The sequence below is a fragment of the Sus scrofa genome, chromosome 8, assembly GCF_054392235.1.
Source record: "Sus scrofa isolate SSC_HxYL_T2T_F1_AM1 chromosome 8, Sscrofa_HxYL_maternal_Yorkshire_Landrace_v2.0, whole genome shotgun sequence".
NCBI classification, from domain to species: domain Eukaryota; kingdom Metazoa; phylum Chordata; class Mammalia; order Artiodactyla; family Suidae; genus Sus; species Sus scrofa.
This window is the reverse complement of record NC_139390.1, coordinates 1,615,109-1,629,302: the sequence shown is the minus strand read 5'-3', so window position 1 is coordinate 1,629,302 and position 14,194 is coordinate 1,615,109. Positions and strand designations below refer to the sequence as shown.

Below are 14,194 nucleotides of genomic sequence, written 5' to 3'. Positions count from 1 at the left end.
CAGGACTTCCCCGAATCCAGCCTGCTCCACCCCTTCCCAGCGGCTGCTACAGGCCCCTTGGGTCACGTCACCATGGCTTCCTCAGAGCACAGGCTTCTGCTGCCCGGCCCTTCCTGCACTGCATGTGGGGACCGACTCCCCACTTGCTGAAACTAAGCCAGGGGGTCGTCGAGGCTGGGGGGCCACTCTCCTGCCTACAGTCAACCCCTTGTGACAGGAGGGCCAAGGCAACAGGCCAGGTCAGGGGCAGAGAGCCCCCTCCAGGAATGCCTACGCAGTGCCAAGGCGTCAGCTCCATGGCCCCTGCTCTCCCAATGAGGAAGTGAGGCTGAGTGGGCTGCAGCAGCAGCTACCCAGCCAGCACCGCCTGTGTGGCCCAGAGTGGGGCCACTGCACCCACAGCAGGAACCCCGGCATTCCCACGCCTGCTCTGAGGGAGGCCCTTACGGGGAAGAAGCCTCAGGACCCGCCCTTGGGGAAGATGCTGGCTCCCACCTGGTGGAGAAGCCACCAGCCCAGCAGGTAGCTGAAGGAGGGCCCTGGGCTCTGGGCAGAAGGCCAGGGCCCCAGGGCGGGTCACACCACGTGGGGGACGCAGGAACTGGCCAGCCTGTGCTTGTGAACTCGGTCTGCTTTGATTTGTATCCAGAGCCCAGGGGAAGTTGGGTCAGGAGACTCTCCCAGCCGCAAGCCCCATCCAGAGCCCTGCTCACCGCTGCCAGTTCCCCAGTATTGGGGCACGGGGCGGGGGGCAGTCCTGCCGGCAAACACTGTACCCTTTACCACCGACCCAAGCTGGCCTTGCCCTCCATCCGGGGCTCCCAACGTGCTGGAGAGGCAGCCACCTGTGACTCACATCCCCGTGACAACACTTCCACCCAGACATGGTGACACATCAGCCTGCACCACATGCCGGAGCCAAGCAAGACCATATGGGAAGTGTCCTGGACAGGAAAGAGTCTGTGCAAAGGGCCTGGGGCTGGGCCGAGAGGAGGCACACACTTCCAGACAGAAGCGACAGAGGCAGGTCTGGTCCAGAACCACTTGTCAGGGCCACGCGCCCAGCTGGGCGTGGACGGCATCAGTCAGGCCTGGACTTCAGTCCCAGCTTCGCATCTTTGCATTGGGGACCGGGTACCAATCACTTCACTCGGGAGTTCCCTTCGTGGCTCAGTGGTTAACGAACCCAACTAGGATCCATGAGGATGCAGGTTTGATCCCCGGCCTCGCTCAGTGGTTTAAGGATCCGGCGATGACGTGAGCTGTGGTGTAGGTTGCAGATGCGGCTTGGATCCTGAGTTGCTGTGGCTGTGGTGTAGGCCGGCGGCTACAGTTCTGATTCAACCCCTAGCCTGGGAACCTCCATGTGCCACGGGTGCGGCCCTAGAAAAGGCAAAAAAAACCGCACTTCACACATCCCTCATTGGGCTCATTGGTCAGAGCACCCTGAGGCCCAAAGAAGGCAGGTCCCAGGAACCCCACCACAGACAGCCGCCCCAGCACTGGGTCTCAGGGCCTCTGTGGGTGGAGGGCACCCAGCCCAGATCCCAACACCAGGGCAAGATGACAACAGGGGAACACAGTGGGGATTCAAAATCACACTGGCGTCAGAATAGAGGAGGCAGCCAGGGAGATCCAGCCCCCACGGCTCCTTGAAGGAGCCCAGAGTGGAGACCAGAGGGTGACCCTGACAGGCACACTGCAGGGACACTTGCTGTCTGCCAGGGTCAGGTCAGGACAGCTGTATGAGCCCTGCGCACAGACAACCACCTGCCAGAACACCCCAGGGTGGGCCACCAGGGACCCTGGCCTTGACCGCAGTAGCATCTGTTCCATTACTCATCTCTTTAGGACCTTTCGTGCCATGGTGGCCTCCCTCAGACCACAGGAACCATAAAGCCTTTGGGTCCCTTACAGCATTCACCAGGTCAGGGCTCTGGGGTTAGGCCAAAGGGCACCAGAGCCCAGGGGCATGAGGTGTGCCCCCAAGCTGGGCTCCTTATAGAATATACCTCTGGGGGGGGCGGTCCCTGGACTATCATTTGTCCAGGAACCTGGCTTACCATCTGCCCACCCTGCCACAGGCCAGAACCTGTCAAGGCCAAGTCTATACCACAAGGCCCCTTCCCGCCTTCTTTTCACTTCAGTATTTTAGGGTTTGGTCTCTTGTCAGTTCTTTTTTTTTTTAGGGCCACACCCGTGGCATATGGAGGTTCCCAGGCTAGGGGTCAAATCGGAGCTGCAGCCTCTGGCCGACACCACAGCCACAGCAATGCAGGATCAGAGCCACATCTGCGACCTACACCACAGCTCACAGCAATGCTAGAGCCTTAACCCATGGAGCGAGGCCAGGGATTGAACCTGCGTCCTCATGGATGTTTGTCAGATTTGTCTGCACTGAGCCACGACGGGAACTCCAGTCTCTCGTCAGTTTTAACCCATTTGTTTTTATCCTTTTATCCCTAACATTAATATTTTTAAGCAGTTTTCCAACATTTTTTTTGATGCTGTCAATTAATTTTCACTCTCCGAGTTTTTAATTCTATTGTGTAGTTTTCTGCTTTTGGTCACCTTTTATTCCTTGATAAAGTTGAGATTGACCTCAGGAGAGCTCATGTTTGGGCCTGGTCTTGCCCACTCGCTGGCTATGTCCTGGGGTCCCCCACAGGCTGGGAGAGGGGGGCACCACGTGACAGGTCAGCCCCTCTGCCCAGCTCCCGTGGCTGGGGCCTGGGTCTGTGCCTGGGCAGAGGCCGGGAGTTAGAGACAGGCCCAGAAGGGAGGAGGCCAGAGAGAGGCGGCAGGAGGAGGCATGGACAGAGGGCCAAGAGAAGGAGGAGCAGACCAGGCCCCAGGGCTGGGGAACTGAGAGTGGCTGTTCCTCCTTGGCCTGGGAAGCCCGGGTCCAGGCTGGACCGATGACTCATGGCCGCTGGCTCCTGTCCGAGCCCCCCAGCATGGGCCTCGGGGGGCCTGGCTGGCTTCACCATTCCCAGACGCCCTCACACTGCCCTATTGTTCGGAGGCCCAGTGGGGAGAAGGGGCTGGCGGTGGGCCCAGCGCCGGGCTCCCCTGCCCTCCTGGGCAACCTTGACCGACAGGACAGGGGGCAGGAGGGGTCTCCCTCCAGCCCCCCTGCCATCCTGCACACTGTCCCCTGCCCAAGGTCAGTGGCCCTGGGGGACCCTGCACCCCACCCCCCACAGAGCCGCTGTTCCAGCCACAGCTAAGGTGACCCTCAAACGCAACTGCGCTTAGCTTCAGGTTCAAAGCCTCACCCCCTGGCGTTCGACCACCTCACCCCCTCCCTGACCGCCTCCCACTGCCCCCATTCGACAAGCTCGGGTCACTTGGAGACACACTGATGCCACAGTCAGGGCAGGAGGGCCCTGGGGACTCCAGGCCCGGCCCTTCGAGGGTGGACGGCTCCAGTCAGGGCCCCCAGCCACCAGAGCCTGAGCTCTTACCCCACCAACCACAGCAGCCTCTGCAAGCCTCACCGGATCCCCACCGGAGAGTGCCTGTCTGACCCTGCCATCCGCCCCGTAGGACGAAGCAAACACTCATCTAACCTCGGCCAAACAGGCTCCCCGAGGCAAGGTGGCTTCTGATGGTCAGCAGAGCCGGGGACCAAGTTCCCGAGTGCCAGCCCTAAGGCCTTCTCCCGGCTGGGGACCTGCTGACTGGCTGCGGCCGCCAGTACCGAGGCAGGGAGTGGGGTGGGGAGACCCTAGGCTCGGCGGTACCGCAAAGACACCCTCCCCTGCTCAGGAAGCCAGACACAGGGTCACACCACCGTCAGCCAGAAAAGCCAGCAAGAGGATGGGGGTGGGGTGGGGTTTCGGCGGGCAGAGTCAGTGCCAGAGCCAGACCCCAGCTTCAGCAGGCCTGCCTTTGACTCCACCAGGCCCGCTAAACCCCCGCCCCCACCACACCCGGCCCTCCGGCAGGTCCCAGACCCCTGCTTTCACCCTAGCCGCTTCACAGCCGCTGGTGCAGGGGTATTTGGGAGGTGGTCTCAACACCCCAGAGTGAGCTTTGAAAGCACAAACTAGACCCTGCTCAGAAACCCCTCCATGTCCTCAGGCCCCACCTCTCCTAGGGCCCCTCTGCCTTCTCGCGGCCACCCTTTCAGAGCCTCCAGGCCAGCACCCAGCCAAACCCCTCAGCCTGGCCCCTCCCTGTTCCCACCCCAAAAAGGCCCACCTTGGGTGCCCCAAACAGCACCTCCTACACTACTCTGGCCGCTGGAAGGGCTAGCACGGCGCCTGCTGCCTCACTGCCTGCACCCGTCCCCACACCCAGCCCTGGCCCAGTCCCAGGGTGGGGTGGGGGGCTGCAGGTCCTGCAGGTGGTGGGGGAGTCGACACGGAGGCCCCTGGGGTGGGCTGCCCCTTCATGCTTCCATGGCCTCAACCCTGGAACAGCTGGCCCTGGGCACTCGGCTGGCAGGAATCTTGGGCTGGAGGCAGGGCCTCCTAGATCCGCGGAGGTGGTGGCAGCGGGGTAACTTCCTCAACCCTCTTCCTTCCCCAGAGACTTCCTGCCCCCGGAGCTGGCACGGCCACCACTGACCACAGTACTTCATCCTCCTGGTCACCTCAGAGGGGAAGGCTGATCTGAGAAAGCTCCCATCCCAGGTGGCAAACCCAGGCTGGGGCCCAGGGACCCCGGGATGGCGGCGGTCAGAGACAGAGTCCACCCTTGCTCCATTTTATAGCAAGTGGACACCAGGGACACTGAACCGGGCCAGAACCCAGGCCTGTGCCCAGTGTGGGGCTCTCCTGACGCTCTCCTCTGTCAGGCCAGTCCTGGCAAGGCCCCAAAGGGACGTTATTCCAGAGTCTCCTGCCCTATGGCCTCTCCTGAGCAGCTACCCTGGGTGGCAAGGAGCCAGCCCTGGGCGCCTCGGCCCTGGTCCATGCCAGGCAGCAGAGTGGGGGGGCGGGGTCCCCTAGAGCAGCATGTCCTTTTCCTGGGTGGGATTCCAGAGAAGTCGGGAGGTGGGGGGAGGGCCTTGTGGGGTTAGGGTGGCTGGGTGGGTGCAGCACAGTACCAGTAAGGTCCTGAGACAGAGTGGGGTGACAGCTCCATCCCCAAGCACCATCAGCTCTTGGAGGTGAGCAGGGGGCCGCAGTGGCCTGGCACTGACCTCAAGGGCTGGAGCCCTCTGCCACATCCAGCTCACAGCCGAGTTGCTCTCGGGGATCCTGCCCCCACCCCCAGCCCCTGCTGGCCACGCTGCACTCCTAGAGGTTTAGGGCCATGTGGGAAGCCACCACTCATCTTACACTGAGGGGCAGAGAGTCAGCCACTCCATCCTCAAACCCAGCTCATGACCAGCCAGAGGGCACCCCGTGGTTCAGGGCCTGCTGGGGAAGGGCCTTCCTTCTCTGGCCTCAGGTAGAAGGGAAGCGGCTGGGGCTGGGGCGGGCAGTCCTCGAGGGACAAGGCAAGGGCTTCGTCCTGAGAGTCTTGCCCTGCTCCAGCCCGGGGGCTGCTCCTCCCACTTGTCCACACAGGGCTCCCAGCCCCACTCGTCAGCATCCTTCCCACTGCTCTCCTGCTGGCTGCACCTCTAACCTCACAGGCCCCGCCTCCAGAACTGGCTCTCTGGGACCCAAAGACGAGGTCCCCACTGTGGCCAGTGGCTCAGGGGGAGCCCAGGATGACCCCAGTCGAGGCCCCAGCATGGGTCTCTAGGAAGGAACAGCCACCGAGAAAGGAATGGGCCCGAGAGTGGGGCGCCGCAGACTCCCTACCTCCGTCTCCCTGTCTGAACCATTCAGGGGCCCCTGAGACCACATGGCTGGAGTGGGGACTGCTGAGGGCGGCAGCAGCTGGACCCCAGGACCAGGGAAAGGGGCAGCCTGATGGCAACCTGCAGAGGTTCGAGTGAGGCCGCAGCACAACCACCCACTGGGATCTGATCGGAAATTTCGCCCACCAGGCGGGCAGCAGAGGCCTGCCCAATGGCACCTCCGTCTCTGATGCTGAGCGGGAGTTGAACACGCCCGCCTGCAGCTGGCAGGACTTCTGGGTTCCAGGAGCTCTTGGGATGCTCGGCAGGGGGCCCTCCCTCCTGGAGGCCAGGTGCCCATGGGCACTTTGGGCACAGGTGCTCAGGGGCGGCCCTGTCTTTCATGAGCCCCCAGTTGGGCAGGGAGAAGCAGACAGAGGAACATGGTGACAGGGCACAGGTTGGGGGCTTAAAGGGAGCACTTAGCTCTGGGAGGCCGGGGACAGGGCCCAGCAAGGTCCCTGAGCACCGAGCAGGACAGACACCCATGCCTTTTATTAAACTGTTTCTGAGGCAGAGAGCTGAGCTGCCACCTATCCATGCCTGGCCCAGGGTCTGGTACAAAAGGCACCCAGCATGACGAGAGGAGCGGAGGCCTGGGGGGCAGCAGCTTCCTGAAGGGGATCCACCACCGCCCCAGGGGCAGGGGTCGGGTGGAGGGGCAAAGGCCAGGGCCCGAGCCGGGGCCCTAAGTGGGCTGTGGATATCGCCCCTGGCCCCCAAGTCTCTGGCGCCAAGCCACGGCTTCCTCTGCCATTCCAGGCCCTATGTTGATCCCAGACCTCTCCTCGTCTTGCCGGGGGCAGCCAGCAGTGCAGGGTGGGGGCCAGGCGGGCTGCTCCGGGCCCAGGGCTGTGGGTGGGGCCACAGGGGCAGCCCAGGGGGTGAGGACACCCAGCTCTCTAAGGCCATGGAACAGGCTCTGGGGTTACAACACGCCCTCAGGCAAGGCTATAGGAAACCTGCCAAATGGAGCTTTGGGCTCTGTGCGGGGTCTGTGCGGGGAATGTGCGGGGTCTGTGCAGGGTTAAGTGCAGGGTCTGTGCAGGGTTAAGTGCAGGGTCAAGTGCAAGGAGGCCCCAGCTTGGGTCTGAAGGTGTGGCCTTGACGGGGCCCCCACAGGGCTGGAGAATCCACAGTGCGGGTTTTTCCGCATCTCACTTAGCTCTCCCGAGGATACTATGAGTTAGAACAGCTTTTACCTCATTTCACGGGAGGGACCTGACGTCCGGAGAGTCGCTGGACATGAAGGGGTCCAGGCTGCTCCAGCGAGGAAACGCGGCTCCCTCTGTTTCCTGGGAGGGCCTCTGGGCTGGCGCTCAGAAGCCCCTGGAAGCCTTCCCCAGGCTGGCTCAGCTCTCAGCCACCAGGAGCCCACCCTTGTCCCAGCATGCGTGGCGCCACCTCAGGGCTGTCACCCGTCATCTTGGCGCACCCTGGGCGCAGGGACCTCCCCTCTCTGCAGGCTCCAGCAGGCAGACGCCCCACACCCTACCCAGTGGCCTGGAACGAGCGAGCTTGGCAGTAGGCCGCCCCAACCCTGGGCTCAGCCAGCACACAATAAACATCTGATTCACAAGGAAGCAGAGGGCACTTCTCGGAATCAGAGCACAGCTGCAGGGAACAGGGTACGGATACCACCAGGGTGGCCTGCCATCCCCCCAGGCCCCGCTGACCTCCCCAGGGCATTGCCTCAGGCGACTGAGACCACACCCTTCCAGGAGGCCAGCTGGCAAGGCCATGGCTAGCTAGCCACGTGGGCCGAGGGTCAGTCATCTCTGGACCTTGGGGTCATGGGTGAAAGAAGCTCCAGTCCTGCCAGCAGGTTCCAGTGCGGATCATGACCAGTGGGGCAGGGGCTCACCTGCAGGCGGGACTCTCAGAAGTCCTGCTGCTTCAGGAGGAGGGAGGTGGGCGGACCTAGGCATCGCCTGGGAGCCCGCGCCACTTCAAGCACCGTGAGACCCCCTTCCTCACCAGGGCCCAGCCTGGGCTTGCACTTCACTTAGATGGCTCCTGGAGTTCAGGTGCAGCTCAGGAGCCAGGCTCCCGAGCCCACATCTGCCCCATGGCCCAGGGCCGCAGGCTTTCATCGCCTGATAGTCGGGAAGGGCAATTCGCTGAGGAGGCTCAGGTCTCCCTGAGAGGCAGCGCCATGTCTCCGGGCATCGCCCTGGCCGCTTTCCAGTGCCCAGGCCCAGGGACAGAAAAGAGGGTGACCAAGTGGCAGGTGCTGTTGGGCCTGCGTGCCTGAGGCTACAGAGCCCAGAATGCTTCCGTGCCCCCCACTTCTGGGACTTAGGTCCCCACATGTGTGACCATCCCCAGCCCTTGGATGACTGCAGGGCCACTAGAGGCCTTTCAGAGACAGGTCACCTATGTGGGGGAGGGTTTCAGCCTCCTGACAGCCCCCCTCGCCCTGCCTCCCAGGCCCCCCTGCACTTTCATCCACTGGCCCGTCCACCCCCTCACCACATCCTGTGCACACCAGGTCACTCTGGTCAAACTGGTCTGCTACCCTCCCCCTGCCAGCCTTTGGTTCAGTCTGTTCCCGCCTTCGCGGCCGTCCACATGGCTCAGACAGCTCTCCTCCGGACTGCAAGCCCTCATGCACTGGCCACCCGTAGCCCACCTCCCTTGGTCAGGTGACCTAGTGCTGGCCATGTTCCCTGGGGTAATTAAAGAACCACATACTGAGTGGTTCTTACTGGGGCCACCTACTTTTTTTTTTTTTTTTTTTGCTTTTTAGGGCCGTACCTGTGGCCTATGGAAGTTCCCAGGCTAGGGGTCAAATCGGACCTACAGCTGCCAGCCTATGCCACAGCCACAGCAACATGGGACCCAAGCTGCGTCTGTGACCTACACCGCAGCTCATGACAACACGGGATCCCCAACCCACTGAACGAAGCCAGGGATCAAACTGGCATCTTCACGGACACGAGTCAGATTCATTACCCGCTCAGCCACAACAGGAACTCCTGAGGCCACCTACTAGCCAGCCAGTGAGAAGAGGGCAGGTGTCCCATAATAGGGCGTCAAGGACAGAAGCCAGGAGGACCCAGGTACCTCCCTGGGCCTGGCCACTCCTGAGAGGCTCGGGCCTTTGCCGTGAGACCCAAGCAGGCAGGGACCTGGGAGCCTACCTTTGCCCCAGGCCTCTCCAGGCCCAGCCCCACCCCCACTCCCAAGCCCAGGAGGCCCAACCATCCCTGTCCTCAAGCCCTCGGGGCCAGGAAAATCACCCCCAGCAGCAGCTCACTGTCACTGAACACTAACCATGTGCCACCACCAGCCCCTGGACAGTCACAGCCATCTAAGATCACCCGGCTGGTAAATGGTGGCTGCCAGATTCAAAGTCAGAACCCAGCCCCTCTGTGACAAAGGCTGGGCCACTGTCTCTCTGCACCCCTTCAGCCTTCCCACATGGAGGCCTGCAAGCTTGTGTGCATCCATGTTGGGGGGGCGATGGGGGCTGACTCAGCACCTCACTTTCCTCTGTCCACGTGAACAAGAAGGGCCAAGGGCGGCCTGGAGTCACCCATCCTCCTACTTTTCCCAGGCTGGCCTCCTCGTCGGGTTCCTCCCTGAGCCTGTAGGCCTGGGGGACGCCCCCCAAAAAGGCTAGGCTGTATCAGCACCCCTCTCTCCAAACAGCCAAAGGGGACTAGACTGGGCCATCTACCTATCTGTTCTGCCTGTCCCCCTGGCTAGGGTGTGTCCCACACAGAGCCAAGTGGCAGAGTCGGGGTGCAAGGAAGTGGAATTTGACGGGGTCCCTACCCCTTGGCGCCTCCATCCTGGCCCCCTGGCCCACCCAGAGTGGAGCCCTGGCTCCTGGAGGGCCCTCTGCAGGGGTGTCCTGGGTACAAGTCACAGTGGAGGAGGGCCAGCGGGTAACAGAGCCCAGTCCCCTCCTCTGGTCCCACAGAGCCGGGGCCAGGGGGCTGCCCCAGGGCCACACTGCATCAGTGCTGGGCTAGACTTAAACCTGGAAACCTACCCCTACTCCAGGACTTGCCATGCCCCCTGGTCATCAGACTGTGCTCAAAATATTCTCACATTTTCTCATCATTATGGCAAAGCAACATTTCCTGAGCCCCTTCGGTGCTGGAGCCTCGTTTCACGTGTCATCGTCAGATAACATGCAATCCCAGAGGTCCCACACAGACCCCCCAACCCAGGCCAAGGGCATTTATAAGGGGCACTTTACTCAGCATGGCCACCTGACCAGCAAGTATAGAAGTCACCAAAGCTGACATACGGGCAAAGTGAGGCACTCAGGGAAGATGTGAGGCAGTCAGGGTCCCTCAGGGTGGCAAAGGGAGCGGGCTCTGGCTGACTGCTGCTCCAACAGGCCAGCTCAGAAGCCCCAGCCACAGCGACTATCAACACTTCACCAGGGGAAGCAGAGGCCAGGAGCAGCAGGGAAAGAGCTGGGCTGCTGGGAGGGGCCGGGTACATGTGGAAGGAAGGCTGTCCCCAACCCCCAGACACTCACTGTTCCCCAGAATAAGAGTCGCAGACACCCCTAGGGCCATGGGGCTATCAGTCACTCACACTTCGGTGTGAATTAACTCCAACAGGCGGCTTTTCTCCACCCTCCGCGGCACACAGGCTGAGGGAAGGAAAGTTTGCATTACCGGGAGGAGGTGGAGGCAAATTCCGGGCCTGGGCCTTCAGAGGCCGGTCGCGTACGTGTAATGGGGCCTGCGGCTGTCGGCCAGCCCCAGGGGGCTAGGGAAGTGGGGGCTAGAGGGACGGGGTGGGGGTGCGGAACAGATACAACGCCACCGCCCCCCGCCCCTAGGCCTCCAGGGTGCACCCCAGGCACACCTCGAACCCGCTCATTTCAGGCAGTGGTGCTCCGAGTCTGGGCGGGCGCTAGAACTGACCGCCCCGCGCGTCCTACAGCGAGGACCCTGGCCCCTGGGATTCCGGACGCGATCGCGCCCCTCCCGTCCGTGCCCGCCGCCCAGCCTTACCTGCCGAGGCTCTGCTCCCAGCCCGCGTCAGGGCCCTGCGTCCGGCAGCGGATCCCGCCTCGGCGGCCCGGCGTTCGCGCCCGCCGGGAGGTAGCCAGGAGCTGGATCCCTCCCGGAGCTGGGCCCCGCCCCTCCTGTCTGGCCCCGCCCCCCCACAGGCTCCTGCCCCGCCCCGCCCCCCCGGCCCGGCTCCCTCAGTCCCCCAGCGCGTCGGGCCCCGCCCACCCCCGCCTCCGCGCCTCGCCCCCACCCTCCCGGCCCGCCCCTTCGACCTGGTCCCGCCCACTCCCGCCCGGCGCCGCGTTGCCCGGCTCCGGGCCCCGCCCCTTCGAAACGACCCTGCCCCTTTAGTCTCCTCCCCCTCCCCCACCCCCACGCACCCGGCCCGAGTCCTCTGGCCCCCGGGGCCCACCTCGCCGACTCCTTTTGCGATCTGAAGGACGCGGTGCAGCCCGCAGTCCTCGGGGTTCGAGGTTTGGGCGCAGGGTGGGGATCAGGACCTCAGAGTCTGGGGGTCTCCCACCTTTCCATACTCCTGCTCCCCAGGAGGAGAAGGCAGGAGTTGGCTGCACGTGTGGACCCACCATCCCTGCACAGGCACCCTCTAGGGTTCAGTAAATGCAAGTGCGTGTCCTGCTCAATGACAGCCGGTGGCCCCACCGGAGGGGGTGTCGTCCTCCAACCCGCTGATCCTGATCCTGTAGGAGGAGGCCATGTCCCTCGCGGACCCCATCCCTGCCTCCTTGGTCTCAGGTCTGGAAGGGAGGGACAGGGGCATGGGATGACCCCTCCCCTGCCCCAGGAAGAAGTCTTGCTGGGAACCCAAACTTCGGAACCTGACCCTTATTTCAGAAGAGACTCTAGGGCATTTTTCCGCCACTTTGAAGCCAGGACACAGTCCTTGTACCAAGTCTGGACTCTCTTGGCCCAGGGGTCTGATTCCAACACTGGGAGGCCCAGAAAACAGGGTACTTTAAATTTTGCCTCTGGGAGTTCCCTTCGTGGTGCAGGGGAAACTAATCCGACTAGGAACCATGAGGTTGCAGGTTTGCTCCCTGGCCTCGCTCAGTGGGTTAAGGATCTGGCATTGCATTGAGCTGTAGCGTAGATCAAAGATACAGCTCAAGTCTGGCGTTGCTGTCGCTGTGATGTAGGCCTGCAGCTGTAGCTCCAGTTAGACCCCTAGTTTAGGAATTGCCATATGCCCCAGGTGTGGCCCTAAAAAGACCAAAAATAAACAAGTAAATAAATTAATTTTGCCTCCTGGGAGGCTCCCAACCAAGGTCCTTCCCAGAAGTTGTGGGGGGATGGGGAACATGAGTCCAGCTTTAGACGCAGATCACTCTGTTTAAGGGGCAGGGCCCTGGGGGAAAGGGAGCTTGTCAGATCTTGCAGAAAGGGCTTCCTGGGAGGAACTGGCTTCCTGGAGGGGCGTCCTAAAGGGCGGTGTGAGTGGTGGAGATAGGGAGGAGGTGTCCCAGGGAGAAGCAGTAAGGCGGACACGTTTGTAGGGAACTGGAGCTTCCAGAGAAAGGCCTGAGGAGGGGGCTGGGATCCTTGGTCCCAGAGCCCAGGAAGCAGTAAACGGGAAGGATAGGATCTGGCTGGCGGCTGAAGAGGCTATGGGGAGGGCAGAAGGCCAGCGCACCGAGGCTGGATTTGTCCAGGTGGGAGGCCAAGGTCTGCCCCTCTGTGTGGCACTGGGCATGAAGGGCGGAAGTCCAGCAGGGCAGCCACAGCAGGCGCTGGACCAGCCGCTCTGAACAGGCAGGATGGGGAGCAGCCAGGGGCTAGAACTGGGTTAGGCTGAGTCCGAGAGTCCCAGGCTGTGGGGGTGCCCAGAGTTGTAGCTGAACATGGGCCATGTCCACCTGTCCAGAGCTGCCCAGGTGTGGGTCCCAGGCCCCAGAAAGAGGAGGCCTGGGCGCAGCAGCACACATGGAGTCAGAGACGTTGAGCGTGGGGGCAAGTGGGAAAGGCCAGAGCCAGGGGACCAGGCCATGAGCGCAGGCCTGGGGGAGATGCCTGCGCCCCCTGGAAGGAGACCGGGACCAAGGCGGGACCACAGTCGAGAGAGAGCCAAACCAGAGAGGGGCACCCAGAGGCAGGCGAGGCTATGGGAGAGTATTCAGACAACAGGGCCCCAGTTTCCTAAACTATGAAACTAGGGGGGCCATCTGCTAGGGTGGCAGGAGAATTTGATGGAGGATGGGAGCAAGCAGAGTGCCCAGCACCCCAGCCCTTCAGCCCTAAGATGCTCGCCCTGCCGGGCCCAGGGCCACCCCTTGCCCTGTAACTGCACCCACCCACAGCACAGCCCCCTCTCAGGGCTCAACTTGGACCCCAGAGGTCCTGAAATCTCCCTCTCCCGGCCCCAAGAGGCCATCATGGAGGTGAGCAGACTCAGCCACCATCGGCACCCCCTGGTCACCCTACTCCTGAAACAGGACTCCACGTGGAGGAGCTCAGTGCTGGCTCCACCGGCTGGAGCCCCTGACAGGCTCATTACCTCCAGGCTGGACACGCGTGCTCCCCGAGGCCTGGCTCAGCAGCCCCCGCACTGGGACCCTGGGCACCCTGAGCCGATGCGGGGAAATCCGCATCCTGCGGCTCGTGGAAGGGCAGGGCGGGCAGGGGCTGGCTTTAGATGCCAAACTCGAGGTGACAGAAGCCAGGAGAGGCCTCGCCGTCAGGGTCACTGCAGACAGTTTGGACAGACAAGGTGGCCCAGAGAATTGTCCCCCAGGAGTACAAATCCACCTCCAGACAGCCTCTACTGTGGACAGATTCCGACCACCCACGTACATTGTCCCTGTCCTTCCTCCCCCGTCCAGCCCCAGCCGGCCAGGGGGAGGGGACCCTGGAGGACCTCAGGGCAGCTTGGAGCAGCCTGCCCAGCCAGGAACTACAGGAGGCAGAGGCCAGTGGAGCTGGTAGGACCCGTGTGGGTGAGGAGGATCTTGCCTCAGGGAGGGTGGCAGGCCAGTGCTGCAGCGGAGCGGGGCTGGGTTGGGGGGAGGCCCCCTGGCTGGGCAGGGGGAGGTGTGGAGGGCCTCCGAAGGGCATGTCCATGTTTTAAGTACACAGGTGGGGAGTTCCCCTTGTGGCTCAGTGGTAATGAACCTGACTAGTACCCATGAGTATGGGGGTTCAGTCCCTGGTCTCACTCAGTGGGTCAAGGATCCAGCATTGCTATGAGCTGTGGTGTAGGTCGCAGACGTGGCTCCGATTTGATGGTGCTGTGGCTGTGGTGTAGGCCAGCCTGGTGCTGTGGCTGTGGTGACCCCTAGCCTGGGAACTTCCATATGCTGCAGGTGAGACCCTAAGAAAAAAAAAAAAAAAGCACACAGGTGACACCTGAACTATATTCTTGGGACAATAACCAGAGAGCAGGACCTGTCCCCGCTGCCAT

At 62.6% G+C, this 14,194-nt stretch overlaps 1 protein-coding gene across 15 annotated transcripts in view; it reads right to left on the bottom strand.

Annotated features, from left to right (window-relative positions):
• SH3BP2 (SH3 domain binding protein 2) overlaps positions 1–10,878 on the bottom strand; it is a 35,863-nt gene extending 24,985 nt beyond the window's left edge. For 5 of the 15 annotated variants that reach the window (XM_084971332.1, XM_005666488.4, XM_084971339.1 and 2 more), the window contains exon 1: positions 10,783–10,878. The gene's annotated coding sequence lies outside the window, so the exon portion shown is untranslated. Of the gene's footprint in view, positions 1–4,206; positions 4,487–7,002; positions 7,504–10,298; positions 10,416–10,782 lie in introns of those variants that run through there. The other 10 variants (XM_084971334.1, XM_084971329.1, XM_084971342.1 and 7 more) reach the window with 4 other exon arrangements.
• Between the last annotated feature and the right edge of the window lie 3,316 nt (positions 10,879–14,194).